Source organism: Spermophilus citellus, assembly GCF_964194105.1.
Source record: "Spermophilus citellus genome assembly, chromosome: 18".
Classification (NCBI taxonomy): domain Eukaryota; kingdom Metazoa; phylum Chordata; class Mammalia; order Rodentia; family Sciuridae; genus Spermophilus; species Spermophilus citellus.
In genome coordinates this window covers 68,825,865-68,853,566 of record NC_138200.1, presented here as the reverse complement: position 1 = coordinate 68,853,566, position 27,702 = coordinate 68,825,865, and the positions used below count along the sequence as shown (strand labels likewise).

At 45.6% G+C, this 27,702-nt stretch overlaps 1 protein-coding gene across 5 annotated transcripts in view; it reads left to right on the top strand.

The window, feature by feature from the left end:
* The first annotated feature begins 600 nt into the window (after positions 1-600).
* Positions 601-27,702, top strand: part of ANKRD11 (ankyrin repeat domain containing 11) — a 158,896-nt gene continuing 131,794 nt past the window's right edge. For 3 of the 5 annotated variants that reach the window (XM_081273577.1, XM_081273574.1, XM_081273580.1), the window contains exon 1: positions 641-716. The gene's annotated coding sequence lies outside the window, so the exon portion shown is untranslated. Of the gene's footprint in view, positions 717-27,702 lie in introns of all 5 variants that reach the window. The other 2 variants (XM_081273576.1, XM_081273575.1) reach the window with 2 other exon arrangements.

Genomic DNA, 27,702 nt, shown 5'->3' with positions numbered 1-27,702 from the left:
CGACCGGCTCCGCGAGCCGAGCAGTGTGGTTCCGAGACCACGACCCCGTTGCTTCCGGCACTTCGTATGGCCAATTGTCGTGCCCGAGAGCGCAGGACCCGCCCCATTGCGACGCATGCAGCCAATCCGATTGTCCGCTGTCACTCCCCCGCCCCGCCCAAGCGTCCGGGCTCACGACCCTGGCCAATCGTTCCCGGGACGTCCTCCGAGTCCCGCCTCAGGCCTGTCACGGAAGCCGTCAGGTCGCAGTCGCCCCTTCACCCCAACAGCGCACTTCCGTCTCGACGCCGTGACGTGCGTAGCCCCTGCCGTCCGGCGGGGCGGGCCAATGGCGGTGGCGGATACGGCGGGCCAATGGGCGGGAGCGTCTCATGCGGCCGGCGCCCGCCGCAGCCGCCGCTGGGTCCTGGAGCCAGAGGCCGCCCGAAACCGAGCGCGATGGACCGAGGGCCCCAGCTGGGGAGGCGCCGTCGCCGAGTCCGCGGCCAAACGCCCCCGCAGTAGCGCCCGCGCGAGCGCCGCGGCCCCGCGCGAGCCTGGGCGCGCCGAGGGCGCGCTCGTTTCCCTCCGCCGAGCATTCACTGCAGCCGGATCCCGCGCCGCCGCCGCCTTCCCGCCCGGGCCGCGCGGCCCGGGAATCGCGGCCGCGGGCTGCATGGGCCGCGCCCGCGCCCCGCCGCCGAGCCGCCGCCGAGCCGCGCCGCCGTCGGAGCCGGGTGAGAGGCGCCGCGGGCCTGGGGGCGGTGGTCGGGCGGACTCCGGGCGTTCCCGCGGCCTTGCGGCCTGCAGGCCTCCTCCTCCGGCGGAGAGCGCGGGCGGGCCGGGGGCCTGGGGCCCCGCAGGGCCGAGGTTGGGCCTCGGGCGCCCTGGGGTCCCTGTTCGGGGTGGCGGTGAGGGCGAGGGTGGGCTGCGGGCGGGCCTGGTGGTTCCGAAGACCTTGTAAGGGCGAGCGTGTGCTCCGTGCGGGTCTGAGGGTCCCGGGGCCGCTGTGAGGGCCAGGGTGGGCTCCGCCGCGGGCCGGCGGGTCTCGTGGACCTCTTCAGGGACAGCGTGGTCTCCGGGGCGGGCCTGGGGTTCCGGGGTCGCCGTGAGGGGCAGGGTGGGCACCGGGGCGCGCCTGGGGGTCCCCAGGACCTCATACGGGTGAGGATGGGCTGGAGGCGCTCTTGGGGGTCCCGAGGACCTCGTAAGGGCGAGCGTGGTCTCCGGGGCGGGCCTGGGGTTCCGGGGTCGCCGTGAGGGGCAGGGTGGGCACCGGGGCGCGCCTGGGGGTCCCCAGGACCTCATACGGGTGAGGATGGGCTGGAGGCGCTCTTGGGGGTCCCGAGGACCTCGTAAGGGCGAGCGTGGGCTCCGGGGCGGGCCTGGGGGTCCCGGGGTCGCGCGGAAGCTGTGGGTGCCAGGGCGGGCGCGGGGCGCCGACCTCTGACCCGCGGGAGGGGCGCCCCGGCCCCGGCCGCCGTTGTTATTCCCAGCGTCCCTATTATTATCGTGTTTTGAAATGGGAGCAGGCGGCCCTCGGGCTGCGCGCCGAGCCGGAGGGGGCGGCGGGGTGCGGGAGGCGCGCGGCCGGGCGGGGGCAGGAATGCGGGGCGGCAGGGGGTGTTCGGGGGAGGGGAGGCGGGACTGGGGCCGAGTGGGAGGAAGGCGGCGGCGGCGGCGGCGGTGGCGGCGGCTGCAGCAGCAGCAGCAGCAGCAGCAGCAGCAGCAGCCCTTGGCCTCAAGGAACAATGTGAGACGTTGCCTGAAATGTTAATTTCCGTTCCTCATTTCATCATCCCCTGGCAGGGCGGTAGCACTGTGTGTGTCTGTGCAGGGTTGGCCCTGCCACATGGATCCAGTCCCCTTTCACTGAGGAATTGTGCGTTCAGTCTTGAATCTGTCGTTTTGTAGCGAGTCTTGATTTTTTTCTTGAGGCCTGCCCTCTACCTGGTGCCCCTCTGAGGCTTTCCGTTTCTGCTGTGTTTTTGGAAAGTTAGCCTTGTGTACCGGCTTGGGAAGAAGGCTAGACTTGTTGGAGGAGGGCCCCATACTTTCAAAACTGTTTTCTTCGTAACAATTAAGTTGTAACATGCTTATGTTTCACGGTTTCCGCCAGTCAGGCATTTTATATTCGCTTGCAAAAACAGAGTGGTATTACAGAAATTTTCGTGGAGAATCAGACTTTGGGACTTCTTATTTGGTAAGAGTTTTCTCTGGCTATTTGAGCAGTGTCCTCAACTCTTCAGCTGAGTAAATGCAGAGTTGTTGAGCTGAAACAGGCTCTTTTGGTGCTTTTTTGGCGGGGTATGATGAGACGTTATTTGGCAAAACGTGTAAGATGATATTGCTGTGGAAAAAGTGCATTGAAACGGTTACTATTTTTGGTTCTTGCAAAACCAGTCAATGGCATAACTTGGATGATCTACATCAGAGACCCTGAGACTGTTACTTAGTCTCTCTGGGGCTTTGATTTTGACTGCCCTGAAAACCTAGCGTTCTGTTTGTGACTTGGAAAATGATTTGACAACTATTTTGATATTACTTTGCAAATGTAATTAAAAATAAAAGGAAAGATATTTTGCTCAACTTCTATTGTGACCCTTGACTTGGATCTCCGTATAGCTGGCATTTCCTCCCCCACTCTCATTCAGCTGTTGTTCTCCTCTTTCCGTAGTTTCATGCTTAAGAGCCGGGTCTCCTGTGATAGGCTGGCCATCCTGAATGGAGTGGGATGGGAAGGAGGAACAAAGGCCAAGTTGCTATGACATTTTGCACTGTTCTTTGTGCATGCCTCCAGTTTGTTGAAAAGCTACTCTAAGGATACTGTTAAATTTGCCCAAGCTTGAAACTTTCAGAAATTTTTTTTCTTGGGACTTTTTTATTTTTGACTGTGGTAAAATACACATGACAGAATTTACCAGAATTTACACCTTTAAAGGTGTCACCTAGTTTTTAGTTCCTCATTTGTAGCTCTTGGTCAGCCTTCTGACTTGCATTGTGCTCAGATGCTTTTCTCCAGACCAGCCATTTGCTCACACCACACCAGACACTGGACCAGGTGTCTGCTGATGACTAGTGGCTGGCATGTTAGCCATAGTTACAGTGGTTGATACAGTGACAGGAACTTTCTGCAAAGAGTTAAAGAAACTGTGCTATTTGTTTTTTTTTTTTTTTTTTTTATTGGTTGTTCACAACATTACAAAGCTCTTGACATATCATATTGCATACATTAGATTGAAGTGGGTTATGAACCCCCAATTTTACCCCAAATGCAGATTGCAGAATCACGTCGGTTACACATCCACAATTTTACATAATGCCCTATTAGTAATTGTTGTATTCTGCTACCTTTTGAAACTGTGCTATTTGTATTTGAGATTTTTTTTTCTTTATTATTATTTTTGTGTGTGTGGTTCTGGGGATAATATTTTTCAAGAAACTTTATGTGCCTTGGGTGCTTAAGTAGGTTTGACATAATAAAGTTACATTTCATTAAATATAAGAGGACAGTTATTTTGCATGTTGGCAGTGAGCCAATCATCAATTAAATAACATTATTACAGAGCATCAGTAAATGCTGGTTCAGAGAATAATCTGCATTTGTTGCCAAAATAAGTGTTTTGATCTGTCCATTACCTTGTGTAAGTCCCTTCATCTCTCAGATGGCAACTGTAATGGAGGAGCTTCTCTTAGTAGCAAGATATTTGCTAGTTAATAGGTGACAGTGCTGCTTGTCTGACCACATGCCGTGTCAGTTTGTTATTGCAGTTTAGTTAGTGCTCTGTGGGGATGGATTTTGGTTTGCCTGATAAACTGTACAGAAATCGAATGAACTCCGTTCCATAACTAGAAGGTATTGTCTTGAAATGTTTTCAGTATGTGTTCTCTTAACTTGAATTTCAAATGGAATTTCTGTGCAATTCAATTTTCCCAGTTTTGTCTTATATAAGGAAAAGGTGTCAGTCCTTAGCTCTGAAACTCCGTTACTAGAATAATTGGCATAGAAATCCATTTTAGGCTTAGAAAATGATTCACTTTAATGGCTATTTCAGTAATTCCTATAGATATTTCTATTATTTTTTTTAATTTTTTTTAAAGAGAGTGAGGGGGGGGGAGAGAGAGAGAGAGAGAGAGAGAGAATTTTTTTTTTAATATTTATTTTTTAGTTCTCGGCGGACACAACATCTTTGTTGGTATGTGGTGCTGAGGATCGAACCTGGGCCGCATGCATGCCAGGCGAGCGTGCTACGGCTTGAGCCACATCCCCAGCCCGATATTTCTATTATTAAGTGACTTTTGTTTGTTTGGTAGACCTTATTCATCGTATCTCTTTTTTTTTATATTTATTTTTTAGTTTTTAGCCGGATACAATATCTTTAATTAATTCATTATTATGTGTTGCTGAGGATTGAGTCCAGGGCTTACCGCTCTACCACTGAACCACAACCCCAGCCCCTTCATGATATCTCTTAAGCTAGAGTTAGACTCAGCTGTGTACTTAAATTTGCTATTCTGTGATTTTCTTAACTCCCATTCCTCTCTTCCATATTTAATTTATTTATTTATTTATTTTTTGGTAATTCACCTTTGGACCAGGTAGCATTTTGTATATTTGGTAGAAGTAAAAACATTTTTTGATATGGTGCAGGTCCCTGAACATTCTTTTTTTTTTTTTTTTTTTTTGGATGGGGAGGGTACTGGGGATTGAACTCAGGTTCACTCTACTATTGAACCACATCCCCAGCCTTATTTTGTATTTTATTTAGAGACAGGGTCTTACTGAGTTGCTTAGCACCTCACTATTGCTGAGAGTGGCTTTGAACTTGTGATCATCCTGCCTCAGCCTCCTGAGCTGCTGGGATTACAGGTGTGTGCCACCGAGCCTCAGCTTGGGCCCTGCACATTCTAAGCATGGTTTCTATCACCTGAGCTGCAGTCCCAGCTGCAAATGTTATTTTTGTTATAGCATCCCAAGTGACTCCCTCAACCCCCAGCCCCTGTCACTCTCCCTCATAGCTCAAGACACAGGCTACCTTGGCCTCTTGTTTCTTAAGATTGTGTCCTGTGTCATTGTCTTGGGCATGGTCTTGACACATCCTGACACCTCTCTGTGGTACAGGGTTCTGCTGAGTATAATCCTGCATCCATCTCCGGATCCCAGCCCAAAGATACTTGTGCACAGCTTCTGGGTCTTCCTTAAATGTCACCTTCTCTTTTCAAGTGTTCTTAATTCTTCAAGCAAAATGCCTCCTCCCCTACTTGTTACAACATGTAGAAATTAGATAAAATTTATCAAATACACAGTAGTTGGTTGAATGTGTTGTCCCTGTCTGCATGCTGCCTCCACCCACCCCTCATGAAAAGGTCTGTAAGCTTAATGTGAAGACGTGGATTGTCCCCTTGTTTACCTAGGTTCCAGTCCAGGGAGTGAGACTGTAGATATAGAAGTGGTTCAAGAAATATTTGTTGACTTGTTCACTACTTCATACAGTTGTTCTTATATACGTGGATGTATTTGAGTAGTTTTGATAAGAGAAAGATAGAATCCCATAATTGTTTATTTGATTGGTACGCATTCATTGCATGTTTGTATATAATATGTGTGTGGGGTCTGGTTTTCAAAATTGGGACAGAACAAGAGATAAAGGACACATAGCGAAAGGGGAGATTACTTTGTGAGAAGTGTGATAACGGTTTTGGTAGGATTGTTGCTTTCCGGCCAAGGGAGAAGACTGGAAGCAATTTTTCTCCTGATTTCCAAACCCTTCCCACAATAGTTCCAGTGATAGAAGTTTGTTGGAGGCCCATGCTAGTCTACCTTAGTGTGCTGCTGCTCAAGGTGCTTAATCTGTGGCTGAGCACCTTTCCCAAAGGTAATGAGGGTCGGCTTAGTATCCAAATGGAGTTCTTCGAAAGTTTTAGGATATTTTTTGGTGGGGGAGGGGGTTTACTGGGGATTGAATCCAGAGCACTTAACCACTGAGCCACATCCCCAGCCCTTTTTGTTTTATTTTGAGACAGGGTTAAGTTTCTCAGGCTGGCTTTGAACTCATGAGCCTCATCCTCCCAAGTCATTGGGATTACAGGCATGTGCCCCATGGAAGTTTGAGCATGGTGTCACATGCTTATAATCCCAGGGACTCAGGAGGCCCTTTTTATTTTTATTATTTTAGTTGTAGGTGAACACTATATGTTTACTTATTTATTCTTATGTGGTGCTGAGGATCGAGCCCAGGGTCTCACACATGCTAGGCAAGCACTCTATCACTGAGCTACATCCCCAGCCCTCTTTTTATTATTACTATTATTATTTTTGGGACAGAATCTCTCTAAGTTGCTGAGGCTGGCTTTGAACTTGCGGTCTTCCTGCATTGGCCTCCTGAGCTGCTGTTTGAGCATTTTAATCAAGGAAAAGAGGAGCTCTAAGGGAAATACACCAAAAAGGAATTATGTGTTACTGCTGTTTTTCTCATTTAAGTCATTGTTGTTTTTTTTTTTTTTTAAAGAGAGAGTGAGAGAGGAGAGAGAGAGAGAGAGAGAGAATTTTTAATATTTATTTTTTAGTTCTCGGCGGACACAATATCTTTTGTTGGTATGTGGTGCTGAGGATCGAACCCGGTCCGCACGCATGCCAGGCGAGCGCGCTACCGCTTGAGCCACATCCCCAGCCCCTAAGTCATTGTTTTGTAAATACTAAAATATGAATGTAAGGCCTGGGTATATGTAGCTCATGGTAGAGTACCTGCCTAACCAGGTGGAAGGCCCTGGGTTTCATCCTGAGCACTGGGTGAAGTGTGGACTGTATATGTAATTGGCAAAAAGTTTCTTTTGTAAAGATTGCTTGTGAATGGTAGTTGGAGACTTGAGTTCTTGATTTTGATAACAGGAGGTTGGATTTGTGTGGTTTCAAGTCTTTGACATAAATGGAGAGGGGAATTGGTTGGTTGTGGTTGGAAACATTTAGACATTATTCCTGACCTAAGAAATCCCATGGCTCTAGAACTGGTTCTGTGAATAGAGTCAGGTGGGTTTAGTTTGCACACAGATCTGTCTGAATGGCTAAGATTTTTCAAGGGCTGTGCCTTTTTGCTTCTTTCCTATGGTATTGGCAGAGGTGCTGTTGGGCAGCATCCTTACTACCTGGCTGAGGGCAAGACAGACATAAGCTTCCAGTCTTGGGCATCTGTGTAATGAATTATTATCTTGAAAGTCTGAGGCACTCTGGTAAAGCAGACAGTGTATACCTGTTCATTATTTGAAATTGTAGTTAACAAAGTATTTTTACCACTTAGATCAAATTTTTTTTCTGACATGGTTAAGTAAAATTCATAGAAAATTTCCCCTCATGACTTGATTAATTCTTAAAAATGTGACCTTGGGTTGGGCGTGGTGGCACATGCCTGTAATCCCAGCGGCTCAGGAGGATCGAGAGCTCAAAGGCAACCTCAGCAACTTAGCAAGACTTTGTCTCAAAACATTAAAAAAGGGGGGGGGCCTGGGAATGTGGCATGGTGGTTAAGCACTCTGGGTTCAATCCCCAGTAACCTCTCCCCCCAGAAAAGGGTGACCTTGGGCTGGGGTAGCCCAGTGGTAGAGTGCTTTCCTAGGCCATGAGTTTGATCCCCAGCACTGTAGAAAAAAGAATAAAGTGATTTTATGAATTGATGGAATTAAACTTATAAATGCTAATAAATTTGATATCAGTTTATTTGCTGTGTGCAAATTCTAATTCCTGTAACTTGGCAGACTGAGGCAAGAGGAGGCCTGGAGGATTGCAAGTTCGAAGCCAACTTGGAGAGACCCTGTCTCAAAATATAGTAAAAAGGACTGGGGATATGATTTAGTGGTAGAGTACTCCTGAATTCAATCCACCATTACACCCCTGCCCCCAAAATAAGACAGAAAAACAGGTTATTTTTCATTTAAAATGTAGCAAAAAAGACTACACATCAGTAGTCTTTACATATTAGTAGTGACTGTTTTCTTCTTTCTCTCCTCCTAAGAGCAGTTTTCATTCTCAGTGTGAATACCCTGGGATAATGATCATTTCTGCCTATTAGGAAGATGGCTTAGGGTGCTTGATTTGTACAGTTCCCACCCCTGTCCCTCTGGAGATTGGACCCAAGGCCTCTTGTTGTGGCAAACCCTCTACTACTGCATCCCAGCCCATGAGCTTTTGACTAGTTATGGTTAGCCTGTTTCCCCCTACATTGATATATAGCATGATAAACAGAAAAGCCTTGGATTCTGGTGGTAGTGTCAAGTTGAGATCATTATGGCTATACTGCTTCAATTTCAGTTGTGAGGAACTTATCAGTCTAAAGAAACTGAACTTTGTTGGTATTCATCTCCACCCCAAGGGGCTGGGATTGAACCTAGGGCCTTGCATATATACTAGGCAAGCGCTCTACCACTGAGCTACATCCCATTATTCACTTTTTTTTTTTTTAAACGCTGGGGAGGGATCAAACCCAGGGCCTGGTTCGTGCAAGCACATACTTTACCACTGAGCTGCTCCCCTGCCCTCTTATCATGCTTCTAAATGTGGTTTTACATCCTGTAAAACAGGAAGTAAAAAAAAAAAGACCCAAAAACCCCCAAAGCTACACTCTTAAAAGAAATAGCTTAAAAAAATTATTAAGGTTTTTACTTACTTAAGGGATGTACATAACATGAAAATCCTTTTTGGATGATGACAGAGAAGAAAATGCAGCTTTCTGGAGTCAGAAAGCTGGGTTGAAAACTTGGCATTGTCTTGTTAACAGTCCACAATTCCAAGGTTGATTCACATTTCAAGGAGGCATTAGGCTTTGTGGATTTTTCTTTGCTGAAATTGTACGTATTGAATTGAATTGTAAATTCGCTTCTAGTTTATTTAAATTACCTACATAGATTATTTTATTTGAGAATGGTCTATGTGAAATGTGAAGTTCTTTGGTTCAGCTTATTAAATATTTTAATGCTCAGTATTTCTTATGTGAAGTTTCTTCCTAATACTTGAGAGAGGTATGTTTGGATTGTATCCTTCATCTTTTAGTATGACACTTAGAAAGGTGGTATGTGCTTTCCCTTATAACTTAATTTTAAGTGGGTGTAACCTTAATGAGATTTATAGGTAAACTTTGTTTTTCTTTAGAAAAACAGTTAGACCTAATTCTCCTAAACTTGGGTTCTCATCAGGTAATTGGCTTTCTAAAGGAGGCTGTTGAAACAACAACTTTTTTCTTTTCTTGGTGCTGGGGATCAAACGCTAAGCCAGTGCTCTACCACTGAGCTACATGCCTCGCCTGAAACGGTAGCCTTTGAAAAAGATATTTAAGAGGCTAAAGACAGTGAAGTGTTAGAAAGCTTAGGGAGAAAAATATCTATACCTGCCCCATCTCTTTCCTTATCTTATAGCTTCTGAGCCTCCAAATATGTTAGCTCAAGGGGTGGCAGGTTGATGGAAGGTGTGAGAAGGGAGAGGCAGGCTGTGAAGGGTGGGAGGAGAAATGCTGACCCTGAACAGTGATGTCTTTGATAATTTTCCATTGCTGCTCTAACAAATCACCAGACTTATGTTTTAACAGTGCAGTCTCCTGATCTTAGGGTTCTGTAGGTCAAAAACCTGACACCATCACCTTGAGCTAAAATCAAAGTGTTGGCAGGTCTGGTACCTTCTGGAGGCCAAGGGGAGCACGGTCTTGGTGCCTTCTCCGGCTTGGAGATGCTGCCCACACTCCTTGGTCAGTTGCCCTTCCTCTTCCTCCAAAGGGAATATCAGTGCATCTCTGACTCATCTGCCTTCCTTTCCATTTCTGTGGACCCTGTGATCACATGGGGCCCACCTGGATAATCCAAGATTTACTAATCTGTAGCCTTATTTCACTTTTCCTTGTGACCCAGGGATTAGGTATGGCCTTGGGGGGTGGTGGTGGTGGCTATCTTCTGCATTGCAGCAGCAGGTCCTGTGTGCTGGCTTTGATGTCCCCCTTCCCCCTTTTCCTTTTAGTAGTAGAGATTGAACCCAGGACCTGGCACACTGAGCTATATCCCAACCCTTTTAATTTTTTAAAATTTTGAGACAGGGTCTTTGTGAGTTGCTTGGGTGGCCTGGAACTAACAATCCTCCTGCAGCCTTTGAGTAACTGGGATTACAGGCATGGCCAGTGTGTCTGGCTGACCCTTGCTGGTCAGTGGAGTGTGGCATTGGGGCTACTGAGCCTCCAAATATGTTCAAGTCCTGGAGGAGGTTTTGTTTTAAATCAACTTATTTTGAAATATCGGAAAAATTGTAAAAGTTCCATTAAGTTCTTCATCTGGGTTCCCTCAATGTTGACTTATCCCAGTAGTAAGGTTGTTTTTTTTTTTTTTTTTTTTAAAGAGAGAGTGAGAGAGGAGAGAGAGTGAGAGAGAATTTTTAATATTTATTTTTTAGTTCTCGGCGACACAACATCTTTGTTGGTATGTGGTGCTGAGGATGGAACCCGGGCCGCACGCAAGCGAGGCAAGCGCGCTACCGCTTGAGCCACATCCCCAGCCCAGTAGTAAGGTTCTTGAAACTAAAAAATTAACACTGGTACTTTGCTGTTAAGGAAATCTCAGACTTCATTAGAGCCCACCCATTTTGCCAGTCCTGTTCCTTCTGTTCTAAGTTCCATATAGGATCCTTCCTCTCTTCCTGTAGTGGTTTTGTCTTTCCTTGTGTTCATGACTTTGGGAGTGTTGAAAAGTACCACATGACCTTTGTTTTATGTTTTTGAACTGTTCGCACCTTTGGCAGGGTGGTGACCACTTGCAGAGCTGAGCTTTGAGTTAGCTCAGCCTTTTCTGTAGTGGGAGAATGGCTTTGTTTCTTTCTTCAGCTGGAGTGAATTATATGATTTATGGAGAGGGTTCCTCTCATGTTTAGTGATTTAGTCCACAGATTTTATTGGCTGTATGTCAGGCTGTGTTGTAGGTACACTGACATGATGGGGACAAAAACCCTACTTTGAGATAGGGGGAGTTGCACTCATTTGACTAAAGCATGGGGTTATGGACGGGGTCCTGTGAAATGAGATAGGCCTGGAAGAAAGAGCCGTTCTGGTGCAGATGTCTAGAAGCCCACTGGAGAGTGCTCCTCAAGCTGTGCCTGGGTGTGGAGTCCACCTTTGCTGTGAGAAGGCTCTGGACAGGGGCTGTGGAGGCAGCATGGGATGGGAGAAGGTCAGCTAAAGCTGCTTGAAATGGAAGCCTGTCCAAGAACATGGGCCTGGGAGGATGAGCTGTCAAGGGGGAGGCAGGGTTGGTGTGGTGAGAGACCAGCAGTACAGCCTGTGCTCCCTCACCCAGCCAGGGAAGAAAGCCCTGCGGGGGAGGTGCTGAATGTAGGGCCACTGTCATCCTCTCCTTTGTGCTTCCTCCACCATCCTCTGTGCTGTTGAGCATCAGGTTTGCAGAGTGTTTTACGAGAAACGCTGGAAGGTAGGACTCTGGAAACGCTGTTTTCCAGAGAAAAATGTAGAACAACCAGATAGAAGTAGTCAATGAGAGTTGAAATGTACTGTAGGAATAATACTTGAATTCTCAGGAATACCTGCCCCAGAAACGTGACCATGGAGTACTCTGCCGCCAATAGAGTCCTTCTGGCCAGCTCTGGCAAGGAGCTGTTCCAGGAGTTGGGAGGACCTGGAGAGTCTTGAAGGGGGTGGTGACAACCAGAAGGAAAGAAGAACAGAAGTAGAGTTGTCCCCTCTATCTGAGGGAGATGTGTTCTAAGACTACTCCCTCCTTCTGCTGCCTATGCTTAAAACCTTGGATAGTACCCCATCCTGAATCCTATGTGTGGTATGCTTTTTCTGTTTTTGGTACTGGGGATTGGACCCAGGGGCACTTTACCACTGAGCTATGTCCCCAGCCTTTTTGTTTTAAGACAGGGTCTTATTAAGTTGTTGCCTAGTCTGGCTTGAACCTGAGATTTTCCTGCCTCAGCCTCCTGAGTAGTTGGGTATGCTTTTTCGTATTGAGAACTTTCACCTTTCACTGAAAAGAAGTACTTGAGGGCTCTCCTTGACGTTTCTGGATGGCTAGCTTCTCTGCTCTTGGACTTTGGGGCTGCTGTTAAGTAAGGGTGATTGAATGGACTCCAGGATACATGAGCACGGTGGACTTGAGGACCAAGGGTGAGCGGGAACACGGCACAGTTTAAAACCTATTGTTCATTTCTGGAGTTTTCCATTTAATATTTTCAGCCCTCGCTTGACAGGGGAAGGGGGCTGTGTAAATGCTTTGGCAGCTGGTGTATCTGCAGGGTGCCGGCCCAGCTCAGCCAGGTGCACCTCCAGGGGTGGCGGGGGCTGGCCAGGCTGTGTGGTACATTCATTTTGTGTTTATTTTATGTAAACCTCCTTTGTTACCAACCCTCTGTCACATTGAAACATTTCACTTTTCAGGGTGGGGTGGGGAGTTTGCTTATCTTGAGGGAATTTGCTTTTATGATTTTCCCTGTCAGAGGGCTGATCAACAGTTGTACTAGGGTTAGAAGCTACACACAGTTCCTGCTAGAACCATGGGAGCTGGGTGAACTTTACCCTTGTTCCACGGAGCGCTGATACAGAAGGGCCTTTCCTTGCCTGACCCATACTGGCTGGGTGCTTTTGATGGATATGCTTTCAGTGAGTCAAATTAAATAAAAATAATTTTAAGATAAGTTGGTTAATCAGAGCTATTTGGTTTCAAAATGTTTGCAGTTGGGTTTGAAATCAGTCCTTCATGGACTGTTAAAGTGAGTAGAATAGCTTCTATTCTGAGACCAGAGTTGTCCAAGACTTAAAGGCTTGATAGAGTATTAAATAATAGATGTAAGGGCACTGGGTAGCTAGTTCTGTGGTTCCAAGCATCACCTCATTTTGAAAATGGCACGCCTTACCTCCAGGGAGGCTCGAGGTAGGTTGTGGGCCTGAACAGGGAGGGGGAGATTTGTAGGGAGTAGAATAATGATAGTGTGTGTTTATTCTGTGTATTGCTTGCATGGTGTTCATTCCAGTCTACACTTCCACTTAGAGTGACAGGTGCTGTGCTGAGCTGCAGGTGAGCTGGGACTGGAACCTGTGTCCTGTCCTGGTTGGCCAAGCTCCCTGGTCTATAGCCTGTACTCCTGATAATTCCGCTGGCCATCTCATGAGATGTAGAGCTGGTAGAGAATTTCACATGAGACTTCACTCACGTGGTTTTCCTGAAATAAACAAATGCACTGTTGGACATGGAATCCTGCATGTGCTCCAGAGAAGTAGACCCTTATTGTGACTGATGCTAACTTCTGTGAGCTGGTAACTTTTTTTTTTTTTTTTTAAACTGGTGCTGGGTCTCACCCATGTTGAGCACGAGCTCTACCACTTGAGCTATAGCCCTGTGATCACCCCTGCATCTCAGGGGAGAAAAGTACCTTTCCCTCCCTTTGCTCCCCTGCCCATCTTGTGTTTCTTTGTTTGCATGCCCCAGCTTGTTATTGTTAGGCACTGGCAGGTAGTGTGCCGTGTGGGTGAGATGGTGGCTTTAGATTTCAATTCCTTATGGGTCTGTTGCTCTGAATTTAGGATTTGATCAGGTAGTAGAAATGCTCTAGAATTGGCTGGTCATGGGGATACACACTTGAAATCATGGGAGGCCAAGGCAGGAGGATGGCAAGTTTGAGGCCAGCCTGGGCTTAACTTTGTGAGGCCCTGTCTGAAAAAAGGGCCATGGATGTAGCTCAGTGGTTCAGTGGGGTTCAGTCCCAGAACTGGAAAAAAAAACAAAAAAAACCAAAAAAAAAAAAACAAAAAAATAAGAACTGTAGAATGTAAAACCCAAGTAAATTCCAGATGTTAGTGGCTTTACCTTAATATATATATATATATATATATATATATATATTTTTTTTTTTTTTTTTTTTTTTTTTTTTAAGTTGTAGTTGGACACAGTAACTTTATTTTGTTTATTTTGTATGGTGCTGAGGATTGAACCCAGTGCCTTACACATGCCAGGCAAGGGCTCTACCACTGAGCCACAACACTAACCCCTTAATGTTGCATTACTAACAGAATGTTTTCTCCCTGCTGCCCTCATGGAGGTTTTGTCAATAGGAAGTTTACTAGTGAAGCCTTAGCAAGCAGTGTAGCTCTACTGTCTCCCTCGGGAGCCTGGCCAGCCCTTGCCGTTGCTCTGCTCCCTCCTGTTACTGTTGCTGCAGTGGCAATCTTTATGTATCCATCTTGGTTTAGGAAGAGAGCGCCAAGGGCAAGGGTAGAAACTTCATGGAGTCCACCAGCCTAACTCATGCAGAAGCAGACATCAAGTGCTGGTTAATCTAGGCAAGCAGTCCCCCCACCCCCAGGCTGCTTTAAATAGCCCTCAGTTTTATTAAAAGTCATTCCTAAGTAGTGAGATATTTTCATGACAAGCCACATTGGTTGTGTGCAGGAAGTAAACCTCCCTGTAATTAATGCTTTTGTAGTGGTGCTAGGTTGTCTTGAGGCTGGTCATCTGGTACCTAGATGTCAGGCCTGATGCTCAAGGGACTGATTTGCTGCTGACGGGACTCTCCTCTGGGAGCAAGTACTTACTGCTCACACATGCCTGAGGAATATATTTACTTAATGTACAAACAGGTGATGGGCCCAAGGACCCGAGTGAGGGCAACTTTAAGCTTCCAGATGATTTCCACCTTGAAAAACTTTGGAATGATCAAAATTGCATTCTGTTGTGATGTGGTTCTTCAATGCTGGAGTTGATGGAAACAAGGGGTTTCCTTAAGCACCAGCACAGAATCCCTATGAGAGCCGTCACAGGGAGAAACCCTAGTTGTTGGAGATGATTCCATCAGGGAAAGGTGGATGAGAGTAAGGAGTGAGGGGCCACTTCATGCTGGCTGTAACTGTCTAGGGACACATTTGTACACAGCTTGGTTGCTTATGTAAGTAGAGTCTGCAGGTTGTTCATGGGGGCACCGGTCTGCAAGACCTGAGACCCATGCCCTCTGGGGCATTGTAGGCTGACTCAGGTGGGGAATATTCAAGTGTGGTGTGGTTAATAATGTGGAGACCATTCTTTGAACAGGATGCCTTACGTGGGTTTGAAGGATTTTAAAGGAAAAACTAACACTACCAGTTAAGGTTTTATTTTTATATATATATATATATATATATATATATATATATATATATATATATATATATATATAATTTTTTAAGTTTCCGGTGGACACAACATCTTTATTTTTATGTGGTGCTGAGGATCGAACCCAGTGCCCCGCACAGGCGAGCGCGCTACCGCTTGAGCCACATCCCCAGCCCCTGTCTGCTTCCTTTTTGTTGTTGGCTGTGGGGTGCTAGATTTATGTTCCTTTTTCTCCAACTCTGACTGTAACCTTGGACAGTGTTTCTTGGGTCTATGCTGGACAGCCTGCATGTGCTGCTGCTTCCCAAGTCCAGTTCAGGTGGGCTGAGCTACAGTGGCTGTGCCCTGGGCCTTTGTGTCTTGACAGAGACACCAGTTAGGAACTGTCCTAGAAAACATGAAGCACAAAATCAGTTTATTAGCCCCCAAGTTAAGGTATATTTTTTTATTTGATTTTGGGGGTTCCTTTGAAGTCATAATAAATTAGAATAGAAAGGATAATACACCCAGAAACAAATACTAGGTCTAGTTTTAGCATTTAAAATTTTTGTGTCATGTTTCCAAAACTATTTTATTGTGACCTATTTTCCCAGTAAGCACAATGATATCTAGAGATGATATTCACCAGTTTTCTGAAAGCTGGAAAAAGAAAAAAATTGTACAGTGGAGACAGAGTGATGACTGATTACAGTGCTCCATGATTTCTTCAAGGCTCCAGCCTCCAGTGAGGTTGGGGCATAGTTTTGCTGGCCATCCGTGCACCTCATTTCCAGGGTGGCTCTAATCATCTTTCTGGCTCATCATTGAGTGCTTCACAGCAGACTTGGTGGCTCATTGTAAAGGGGTCTTCAGGTAGAGCAGAGCAAAGTAGTGAGAAAGCACTGATGCGGTACTTTTCATTATGGAGTTGGTGTGTGACCGCGCCCTATGTGTTCATAAATTCTTCCCTCCCTGTAAAAATGCATTTTCTATATATACACAAACATATGATATATACATTCCCCATACATATACCCACATTCGTTTTTTTTTTTTTTTTTTTTTTTTTGAAGTACTGGGATTGAATCCAGGGACTTGTGTGTGCCAAGCAAGTGCTCTACCACTGAGCTACAGCCCAGCCATTCTTTTATTTTGAGACAGGGTCTTGCTGACTTGTTGGCCTGGAACTTGCCATTTTTCTACCTCAGCCTCTTAAGTAGCTGAGATTACAGGCATGTGTCACTGCTCCTGGAATTAAATATTAAATATATATATATATATATATTTAGTTGGATACAATACTTTTGTTTTATTTATTTTTTATCATGCTGAAGATTGAACCCAGGGCCTCGCACTCGCTAGACAAGCGCTCTACTGCTGAGCCACATCCCCGATATATTTTTTTATATGAAATGTTTATTGTGTTATCTGAAATTTTCCTTTTTAGCCATTTGTGTGTGTGTGTGTGTGTGTGTTTGTGTGTTTGTGTCGCCTTGGGGATGGAACCCAGGGGCTGGAACCCAGGGGCTCAGGCATACTAGGCATGTGCTCTACTGCTGGGCCACATCCCCAGAGTGTTCAGTTCACTGGCCCCAAATGTGTTCAGCGTTGTGTTACATTGCCACTGTTTCCAGAACCTCTTCATTCAACAGAAGCTCAGAATGATGCTTTCCCTCCCTGTGTTGCTGAGGACTCCAGGTGCCCATGTGCGTAGAAGCCTCTGGCTGCTTGCACTGTCATGATGTTCTCATGTTTGTGCATGCTGTGCTGTGTGTGTTCTTCTACTGCGTTGGTGGCCCAGCACTGTGATTGGCATCTGTGAGGTAGGTCAGTAGCTGCTTAACCTGAATGTCCCTGTGACCACATGCAGTGAGGAAACTGGTTGCATCTCCATCTGGAATGCTTGGAGACACGGATGTGTATGTATGTGAACTGGCATCAGATGTATCAGTAGTGTATTGATTTGCTTAGCGTCATGGTGATTCTGCAGTTTCACAGATTGTTTTCTCCATAGGAAGTGTTTGCCCAGGCTCTGAGGTGTTTGACAGCCATGCACTTTCAAATGTTCCAGCCAAACCTAGGAAGGGGACATAGTGCAGACACTTGAGTGTAGGCCAAGGTTTGACATGTTTGCATTTTATTGGGTTTTCAGCTTCTCTGTTTGACATTTTGATATGGTAGGAATACTGGAGAGATGCTTTGTGATATTTTTATACTTCACATTAATTCCGAGAGTCAAAATAGCAAGCTAAACTAATTCTGACTTACATAGATGAGACCAAGAGAAGACCGAAGAACTTTTTCTCACATGTTTCTTTTTGGTACTGGGGATTGAACCCAGGTGTTCTCTATCACTGAGCTATATATCCCCAGCTCTTTTTATTTTCTTATTTTGAGATAGGATCTTGCTGACTTGCCCAGGCTGGCCTGGAATGTGGGATTCTCCTACCTGCCATGAGTGCCACCATGCCTGGCTGCTTTTATCCTTATGCTTGCTTTTTAATTGACAATTGTGGTTTCCTTTTGTCCGCTGATGGGGGGAGTCTTAGCTCTTGGATACCCAGCCTTTTAGTACTGTTTTGGAGTCCTCCCAGGGCTCTTCCTTGGATGCAGAAGCCTGTGTGTGTGCATGAGCTGTTGTGGTAGGTGTGTACTATTCTGTACCTTGCCTTTTTAAAACTTACTCTTGGAGTTTATCATGTGTTAATATAGCTGCTTCATGGCAACGTGTGTGTGCCTCAGCTTGGTCTACCTTCGCCATTGTTGTCCCAGTGTTTACTGTGATGGTGGTATCCTGTGCACGCTCTTGTACCTGTGAAAGTGTTTCCTGTCACTTACCTTCCGAGATTCTGGTCTAGTTAGATTGCTTTTGGTTAAAGTTGTACTGGCTCATGCTCACCAACAGTGTATGAAGGCTTGGGATTTAATTTTAAAGGCTTGCCATGTCTGGGCTTGTGTTCTGCATAATGTTCTGAACTTTGAAAGATGTGACAAACTAGACATCCTTCCTGAAGGTGAAAGCCTTCACAGGGCAAGGGCCTGTTGTTTGGATGATGTTTGGACTTAATAGAGGGTCTTCTGTTTCTGTCTACAAAACCCTGACAACATGGGGCTGGGGATGTGGCTCAAGCGATAGCGCGCTCGCCTGGCATGCGTGCGCCTGGGTTCGATCCTCAGCACCACATACAAACAAAGATGTTGTGTCTGCCGATAACTAAAAAAAAATAAATATTAAAATTCCCCCCCCCCTCTCTCTTTAAAAAAAAATTCAAAACAAAACAAAAAAACCCTGACAACATTCTTGGTGGAACAGTTAATGCAGACTTGTCACGAATGTTGTTGCCACTCTGCAAGGAACATCTGATGAACAGGTGAATGCCATTGCTGTGATGTGCAGAATGAGTCCCCTCCTGGTTTCCAAGTCATCGCTGTGGATTTTCTTTGTGTCTGAGGAAGGAGACAGCAGCTCTCGGAAAGTCTTCTGAGGTAAAGGATATTTCAGAAGGCCATGTGGGTTCGTGAGGAATAGGAAATCAGGGGTGAGGGTGGCAGTCTTGTGCTTGGGTGTAGGGAGTTCTGCTCTAGCCTTTCAGCCCGTGTATCCATTGTGGAGGATCATGTGGGATGTGGCTCCTTCTGGAAGAATCAGCCAACACTTGGTCAGGTGTGAGACCAGGGAGAAAAGGCCTCTTGGGCAGGCCAGTCCTCGTGGCTTGAGTCTGCAACTGCTGGGCTGGGAGCCCCGCCTGGCTGAGTCAGGACTGTGTTGCAACCTGCCCACCTGCCCTTGCTGGGCAAGGGCAGAGTGGGTGTTGGATATTGCTCCTGGTGTGGCTGGGTTTGGTTTATATCTCTTCATGTTGATGTGAGTTATATTGAACAAAATAGTCACTCTATTCTCTAAATAAACTAGAGCTAGAGGATATCAACATTCTTCCAATTAAGAGTTTTCCAGGGGCTGGGGTTGTTGCTCAGTGGTACAGCGCTTGCCGAGCACTTGTGAGGCATTGCATTTGATCTTCAGCACCATAAAAAACAAATAAGATAAAATATATCCATCTACACTAAAAATATTTTTTTAAAAGGGGGAGAGAGAGAATTTTTTAAAAATATTTATGTTTTAGCTTTCGGTGGACACACATCTTTGTTTGTATGTGGTGCTGAGGATCGAACCCCGGGCGCACGCATGCCAGGCGAGCGCAATACCGCTTAAGCCACATCCCCAGCCCCCTAAAAATATTTTTTAAAAAAGTTTTCCAATGAGTTCTGATTCTACCTCTAAGAGGAACAGTGTTCATCCTGATGCGGTGGGTTATTAAGTCTTGACAAACAAGAAGAGTTTTGGGGTTTTTGAAGATAGGATCTTCTGAATGCAAATGCCTTTTTTTTGGTGGTGGGAAATGAGTTGATGTACTTGAATCAGATTTAATTTAAATTTATTTGTACTAGGGATTGAACCCAGGGCCTCACCTGTGCTAGGTAAGTGCTCAATCTCTGAGATACACCCCCCAGCCCTTATTCTTTTTTTTATTTTTTAAGTTTTTTTAGGGGCTGGGGTTATAGCTCAGTGGCTGAGTGCTTAGTTCCATCCTCAGCATCACATACAAAAATAAATAAATAAAACAAAGATTGTGTTCATCTACAACTAAAAAAAAAATTAAAGTTTTTTTTTTTTTTTTTTTAGTTGTAGATGGACACAATATCTATTTATTTTTATGTGGTGCTGAGGATCAATCCCAGTGTCTCACACATGCCAGACAAGCGCTCTGTTACTGAGTTACAGCCTCAGACCCCTTCTTTTTTATTGAGGCAGGGTTTTGCTAAGTTGACCAGGCCAGTCTCCACCTGGCCCTACTCCCGCCTCAGCATCCTGAGGAGCTGGGATTGCCAGCATGCACCATCAGGCCCAGCTGGTAGCTTGGAGTTTTGATGAGGATTCTGGCCTTGGCTAAGATTCCTTGCTCTTGGGGTGTGCTTATTCCCTGCCTTTTATTCATCGACTGTTCAGTTGTTGTTATGGCCCTTCTTTGCACTTCTGAGGGCATTTCTTTGCTTGACTACTATACATTAAAGCAGAGAACATGATTTTGATTTCATTATAACTGTTAGGTTTGTTTCTTGACGTTTGCAATATCTGTTGCTACTGTTTGCTAGTTAAAAAATGCGGACCAACCACTTCCTTGATAGGATTGTTTTGTTTTATTTTGTGGTACTGTGAATTGAACCCAGGGCACTGTACCACACACCAGCCCATTTTTTTTTTTTTTAAAGAAAGAGTGAGAGAGAGGGAGAGAGTGGGAGAGAGAGAGAATTTTAATATTTATTTTTTAGTATTTGGCGGACACAACATCTTAGTTTGTATGTGGTGCTGAGGATCGAACCCAGGCCGCACGCATGCTAGGCGAGCGCGCTACCGCTTGAGCCACATCCCCAGCCCCAATCCAGCCCATTAAAAAAATTTATTTTTTTTATTTTTTTTATTTTGAGGCAGCAGGGTCTTTCTAAGTTGCCCAGGCTGGCCTTGAACTTGATATTCTCCTAACTCAGGCCTCATGAGAAGCTGGAATTAATCACTTCGCCAGATAGAAATGTTCAGTGTTTATGAAATAGTTCACAGACTTTGGGGTGAACAGTAAAAAGTTGTTGTAGAATTTAAAGGAAAATGATTGTTTTGTATGATTGGTGAATAAATCATTAGCGTTGATATTATAGATGTTGTCTGCTTATTTCTTTGTCAAAATCTTTTGCCTGACTGCAGTGTTATTGTAATGGAGAATAATTTTCATGTAAAACTGGTTGCTTTTTATTTTCTTTCTGGTTACTATGGAAACAGTCCAGTGTGGCAGTGACTCCACTTTGGATCATGCGCTAGGGTACATGGCTTTAATAATGCAGTTCTGAGTCCTCAGCAGTGCGCAGCAGTGTTGCTTGGAGGGGAGGCACTGAGGCGTCCTCCTTCTCATCCCAGTTGGTCACCAGACCATCAGGACCTGGATAATGAGGAAGGTGTGATCTTCTCCCTCCTGCCTGAGTGTTGAGGGCTTTTGTTCTCTTGTTGAGTGCTCATGGCTTTTCTTTTTACCTGTGAGCTAGACTGTAGCCCTTCTCTGTCCTGTAAGACTGTCTCCTAGTGAGAGCAATTGGGATGGTCTGCTGAGAACCTACTGCTTGAATAATACATGCTAAGATTTGTCCTGAACTGTGAAAGTTCCTGCTGCTGACCCCTAGCTGAGGTCCTCATCATGCAGGCAAGGGTAGGAAGAGAGGGCAGGGAAAGCTTTGCAGCCTCTGTGGAGGGGTAGAAAAGAAGCAGCTCCTAGCCGGGCAGAACTGGTCACCTTGCTGGCATGTCTGCATGGATTATTATGGGAAGGTTTGCAGAGATGTAGAGTTAGATTTTTAATCTGAAGAGCAGCATTCTGTCCAATTTACATTTGAAAAGTTGAGATATAATAATTTGTCAAAGCTGTGAAGTCACTTAAAGGAAGATGGTCTAGATTGATTGGTGTAGTGGTATGAGCGAGCGCTGATGTTCTTCCTTTGGACCAGGGCTACCTAATGCCATTCTTGCTTGGAAGGAGTAACGAGGAAGAGTGCCATGACTGTCCTTCGGTGGGACCTGTGGGAGTGTTTGCCTTAAGCTCTTGGGTCACAGATCCCCACAGAGGTGATTGCTTGAAGCAGCACACATGTATGATCTCTCAGCTTCTGTGGGTCAGGAGTCTGGGCACAGCCTTTCTGTTGCTGTGCTCAGGTCTCATCCAGAGGCTTGAGTGGAGTGCTGGTGCTCCTGGGTGCTCTCAGGTTATTGGCAGAACTAATCTGTGTCTGAGAGTAGAACTGAATGAAGCCCGTTTCCTTGCTGGCTGTCCCTGAGGGTTGCTCTTATCTCTGCTCAAGGCCTCCAGTGTGTTTTGCCATTTGGACGGTTGCAACATGGCAGCTTGCTTCTTTTAAGCCTGCAACAAAAGTTGTTCCACATGCTAAGAATGAGTCTTAAATAACATCATGTCATCATGGAGTGGCAGCCCAGAAGCTTTGGCTTAGGACTTACTGCAAGAGGCATGCCACTGCCTTTGCCATGTGCTGTTGGTCCTGCCACCCTGCACCCCTGTGTGGAACTACGACTGCAGGGCAGGAGACTGGGCTTTCCCGCTTGTCGTACTCCACAGTTAGGTGTGCACAAAAGTAGATTGTATTAAAAGCCAGCTTTTAAGAAGGAGAGAAACTTTTTGTTTCAGATTTACATCTTCAGAAATTCAGTGGCTGGAGAAGTAGTGGCAGAGTGGAATAAAAGGCAGGAAATGCACTCAGTGGATTAGGCTATGCTAGTTGAAGAGCACCGCAGTGGCACCAGCATGGGCAGGGGGTAGTTTTTTTATTCTTTATGTAAGGAAGTTCTAAAGTTAAAACTTTAAGTTGGAGCTTTTTAATTCTTGGTATGAGAAAGTTGCCCTTGACTTGTCTGTGGACTCGAGGCCAGGGCATTGGGCTGTGGGGATGGCTGTTCCTCTAGCAGCTGTCTTCCCCCTGGGTCTGTGTTGGCATAGGGTGCTCTTCAGAGCCTTCCCTGGGTTCCCAAGCGGCAGTCCTGGGGTATTCTGCCCTCTCTCGGTTCACAAGTCCTCCTGGGCTTGCTTGCCTATGTAGGAGAAGGACAGAGACTGCTGGCTTCAGGTTGGCTGGAGAGAGCTTGTGCATGTGCCTTGCTGCCCAGACCTCAAGCCTGCCTTTGTCCTGACTGCTTCCCAGGTCTGTGGTGGTGAGCCGGGGGCCAGGGCCTGTGGGATTCTAGCCCTGAGCTGCCACCTCCTCCATTTACCAGGCAGCTAGTAGACTGACTCTAGGAGCAAGTACAGTGTTCTGTCTTTGTAGCCTCTTTGGCCTTTCTGCTGCTCTGGGACAGCACTGCCACTTGTCATTTTCCTTCTTACGCAGCTCTAATTGCTCCAGCTTGTCTACACTCTCAGTCCCACCTTCCCTGACCTCTTTTTTTTTTTTTTAAGAAAAATATTCAAAATTTATTTCACATAGACTGCACCAGAAGGTCCTAATGGATTTCTCCACAGGTGATATGTTTACTAGGCGTTATGAGCTCAACAGTGGGAGCCTCTGCTGTGTTCTCTGTAATAACATCCACTTCACAGTGTAAACAGGTACCATTACAGTGCTCATGTACAGTTCCAGAAGGAAGAGCACAACGTGGCAAAAAACTTATTATTATTTTTTTTTTCAAATTTTGGTTTTTGGATCCTAAAGTCAGGTGCAGTAAATTAGAGACAAAACTTGGGCCAACAGTGCTGATCCACATATCAGTGTGGGTCAATTTCCACATAGTGGGAGAGAATTCTCTGCCCAAAAGTTGAGTCTTTCTCCTTCTCAGTAAACCATTAGAACAGTGTTTCACCATTTGCTTTACATGATTACATGTACAAAAGAAGATTAAAAAAAAAATGGAAATATTTAGCTATTCCCACCAACATGTCAACTCTTAGGGTTAAGACAGGCCCTCGAATACTTCAGAGGTCATAAAATAGGACAATATAGACTCTTGCTACAAAAATAAAATAAAGAAGCTAGATAAATTAAAGCTTCCACACCAGGGCTTGCCTGTTCCACCTTCACAGCCTTAGGGGGAAAGAAGTCTTCATTTCTACTTGGCATACGTTGCATTGTCGCCCTGGCCTTCTAACTGATCCTTGACTTCTCACAATTACCAAGATAAGTTTTCTTTTTTTTTTCTTTTTTGTGGCACTGGAGATTGAACCCAGGGCCTCATGCATTCTGTGCAAGCTCACTACTTTTGAACTTCATCCTCAGCCCCCTTTTTTCCCTTAATTTTTTTTTTTTTTAAAGAGAGAGTGAGAGAGGAGAGAGAATTTTTAATATTTATTTTTTAGTTCTCGGCGGACACAACATCTTTGTTGGTATGTGGTGCTGAGGATCGAACCCGGGCCGCACGCATGCCAGGCGAGCGTGCTACCGCTTGAGCCACATCCCCAGCCCCTTTCCCTTAATTTTTTTAAAAAAATATTTTTTAGTTGCCAATGGACCTTTATTTTATTTATTTACATGCGGTGCTGAGAATTGAACCCAGTGTCTCACACATGCTAGGCAAGTGCTCTTCCACTGAGTACAACCCTAGCCCTTCCCTTAAGTTTTGAGATAGGTTTTGAGATAGCTGACCTTGAACTTGGCATCTTCCTATCTTGGCCTCTGATCTGAGTAGCTGGGATCACAGGTGTGTCCACCACTGGTTCCAAGCTGATCTCTCTCACATGCAGATCTGGTTTGATCATTTTGTTTCTTAGAGATGACTTCATTCTTTCAAGTCTTTGCTTTCTGTCTGGAATTCTCTCCTGCTTACTTTTGCCCCAGTCACTACCTGCTTGCCTCTTGGCCCCAACCCCCCAGTAAATCCTCCTGAGCTCATGACAGCTCTGCTTTGCCCATAACTTCCACCCCACTTGGTCAGGTTTTCATCCTCACCCTTTGCCCCCCTGGTAATAATTTACTGTTCTGTGTTGTAATCTTCCTTTACATAACTGTCTTTCCCACTGCATGATATTTTGTATTCTTGAAGTGCCAAACACAGGGCTTGGGACCATCCTGGTGGGTGCCTAGTCTTCCTTCTAGTGAGTGAAATGAATAGCACGGCCATTAACAGGACTGGAGAGTGCAGTGTGTGATTCCTTACTCTAATCTTTGTTTTCAGATGCCAGAAGCTTCTTCATTGTCACTGCTGTGTGACTTGTGGAATATGGGAGGGTTTTCCTTTTTTTTTTTTTTCTCTTTGAGTAAATGCCCAGACCCTCTAATACTGAACTGAGAAACTGTAATGGTGCCCTTTCCCCATCTATGCAAAACCAGAAGCATAGACAGCACGTGATTTGGGGCATGAGGGTGCAAGCTCATGCCCTTGTTTGCCTCCTGTTCTTATGGCTCCTCCTCAGCTCTCTTGAAGCTGTGTTCTAGGAGTGTTTGACAGCAGCTTCAGCCTCAGAAAGGATGGGCAGGTGTTCTTGGATTTAGAACCTTCATCTTATCCTAGACCCCCTCCCCCACCCCCCCCCACACACACACACACACACACACACACACACACACACACAGTGCTGTTACCTGCTCCACTGCCCCAGGGTACACCCCTGCTTAGCTGGGAGCGCCTTCACATTTAGTCAACCTGAGCTGTAGAACTGCAGGAGACCTCAGACAGGCATGGGCGCTACCAGCTCCAGTTTCATAATCTTCCTCTGTTTTCACCGTGAGTAATGCTTTATGCCTGGTTAGTGGGAAGCACCGCTAATCATGCTGCTTTTACTACTCAGGTGCCCTTTGGCAGAGAATGTAGCTTAGCTCACGAAAAATTGAGATAAAACCAGTATCGCGTGCTTGGATGGCTGGTTAGGATCTGCGCGTGGTCTGGTGGTTAGGATGTAAGTGCTGGTGCAGGACTGCTTTCTTTTCTCCCTGTTGTAAGGTGTCCCAGATTACTGAGGGCACCCTTCCTGATTTGAGGAATGAATCACCTGCACCTTGGACACCTAGTGATTACCTTCCTTTGTGACCTGAAGCTCATTCTCAGAGCAGACTGACAAAACCATTTTCTGTTGCCACCTTCAGAGTTGAGTTCTTGCTATTTGTGAAACTCAGTTCATCTTTTTCAGGGTTCCTGAACTCCTTAGGTTTGAGATCACCCCACAAGCAGAGATTCAGGTTAGTAGGTTTTGAGTATTGCTTTCAGCAGCTTAAAGGCTGCTGGGGAACCTTTTGGAGTTTCTAGGTAGTTGCCCAGTTTAGAGGCTCAGAGGAGCATCTGCAGCGAGAACTGTAGGAAGGAGGGCATTCCTTGTTCTGTGCTTTCCTCAGGATCCCGGAGGTAAGTGTTTCCGTTTCTCTTTCCTAAGTGTCAGGGTGAGTGGCTTCTCTGCCCAGGCTCAGTCTGGCCCTTGTCTGTGGGTGTGTTTCCTTGACTTGGTCCTTACATACCCTCTCCTCAGCCCCATTGCCTTGTCCTTGACTCCTGAGAGCTTCCTGTGTTGCCACTTGGCTGTGAATGGATGTGAAGTGTTTTTAGCCCTTTTCTACAGGCAGGATTTGTAGATAGTGTTCTAATCTTAATTATAATTTGTGAACACAGGTACATTCACATATTTTCCTTTTAAGAATTGGGATAATATCTTCCTCTTAGTTTTTTTTAAACAAGCTAAGGCTGGGGCTCAGTGGCAGAGCGCTTGCCTAGCATGTGTGAGAAGCTGGGTTCGATTCTCAGCACCACATATAAATAAATAAAATAAAGGTCCATGTACAACTAAACAAATATTTTTTAAAATATCTTTTTCAGTTGCAGATGAACACAATATCTTTATATTTCTTTCTTTCTTTCTTTCTTTCTTTCTTTCTTTCTTTCTTTCTTTCTTTCTTTCTTTCTGTGTGGTGCTGAGGTTTGAACCCAGGGCCTCATATGTGGGAGGCAAACGCTTTGCCACTGAGCTACATCCCCAGCCTCAACTAAACAAATATTTTTAAAAAACAACAAATTAAATTTGTTTTAATTAGTTATACATGACAAGGCCTCAATTTTGCCTCTTGTGCTAGCCACAGAGCTAGCCCAGCTGATGAGAGTAGGGAATCGTCCTCAGTTAGTGCTCTTCCTCAGGATGGAGGAGCTGCAGCCACAATCCCAGTGAGGGTAGGAAGGCCTCCCTTTGGCACATCTGTAGAAACTGCTTAAACACGAATCTCCTTTCCATCCTGAAAGTTGTTTAATTTTTTGTTTTGAGTTTCTTCTTCCAGTTCATGCTAAATCAGTAGAGCCTCCCCACCAGGTTTCTCCATCACAGTGTCATGTGGTGTTGAAGGCTCATCCATGATAGCTTAAGTGTATTTACTGCAGTGTTCGGAACAGGAAGAACAGTACATCTTGCATGTGGAGTGTTACAGGTGCTTTAAGAAGGCAACAAACAGCTCATGGTGTATAAACTGGGGACAGTTGGTCACGCAGTGAAACAGTCTCTTAATCATTCTTCATTTTACTTTGAAGTACTCAAGGCAGGGAAAAATGCAGTCAGCATTGATCTAATTAAGTAATCAGAAGTTTTAAATTTCACCTTTTCTCAAGAAATATTCTTTTCTTTGTTATTAAAACTAGAAGTTAGGAATAATTCACTTAATTTTAGCTGCTTGGTGCAGCAGACTTGGGGCATAAACGTGTTCGATCTCTGCGTGTCCTTGCTATTCCTTTCAGAGAACTCCTGAAGTCCCTGGAGTTTGGAGTGGAAGGGTCTTCTGTAAACCCTTGTTCAGACCACACTGAGCTTACTTATACCAGTGAGGTGACGGGGCAGGGCTGGTCTCCAGAGAGGCCCCTGTGAGTAGGGGGTGGAACTTCCAGGAGATAGTCTCCAAGTGCTTGGGGTGGTGGTTGTGTCTTCATACCTTTTTTTTTTTTTTTTTGGTACTGGGAGTTTAACTCAGGGGCATTTGATCACTGAGCCACATCCCCAGCCCTATGTTGTATTTTATTTAGAGATAGGGTCTCACTGAGTTGCTTAGTGCCTTGCTTTTTGCTGAGTGATGGTTTTGCTGGTCAGGGTCCCTAGCTTCTTTGCTGTGTGCTGCCAC